This window comes from Berghia stephanieae, chromosome 3 (genome assembly GCF_034508935.2).
Source record: "Berghia stephanieae isolate SIO BIC M18660-M18661 chromosome 3, UCSD_Bste_1.3, whole genome shotgun sequence".
Classification (NCBI taxonomy): Eukaryota; Metazoa; Mollusca; class Gastropoda; order Nudibranchia; family Aeolidiidae; genus Berghia; species Berghia stephanieae.
In genome coordinates, this window is record NC_088362.1 from 7196174 (window position 1) to 7196699 (window position 526).

General features: G+C 36.9%; 1 protein-coding gene across 1 annotated transcript in view; it reads left to right on the top strand.

Annotated features, from left to right (window-relative positions):
* The first annotated feature begins 286 nt into the window (after window positions 1-286).
* The window catches only part of LOC144967079 (diacylglycerol kinase zeta-like), a 237535-nt gene continuing 237295 nt past the window's right edge, over window positions 287-526 (top strand). Inside the window, exon 1 of the mRNA XM_078903900.1 lies at window positions 287-404. The gene's annotated coding sequence lies outside the window, so the exon portion shown is untranslated. The remainder of the gene's footprint in view (window positions 405-526) is intronic.

Sequence of the window (526 nt, forward strand, 5' to 3'; positions counted from 1 at the left end):
TATTAACCAGACTATAATAGTTCATGGTTACACAGAGTTTGTGTGTTGGTCCGTTATACTTCCGGATAGCAATGTTGTGAACTCCTTGGCCAAGCGCATTCTATCTATAAAAGAATGGACAGTAAGATCTTGAATTCAGCGTCGTGAGCGAGTAGTCCGTGTGTGTGTCTCGTCTGCTCGCGGCATGCCTGACTGACAGACTCGCTTGTCTGTCGCCCACGACCAGCGAGGTGAGTGCGCCCGCCCGCGCTTGTGCCCATACGTTCGTGCGTGCCGTGCATTATGTGCTCGTGTGTTTGTGAATTGAATTGTGTTTTAAGCGTTGTATTTGGTGGGGGCAATAAGGAAGATGCAAAATAGATATCATCATAAATTATAGTTTTGTCACAATGTCGACTGTGATGGTATCTATCTATACTTGAACAATTATTATTATTATTATTATTATTATTATTATTATTATTATTATTATTATTATTATTATTATTATTATTATTATTATTATTATTATTATTATTATTATTAT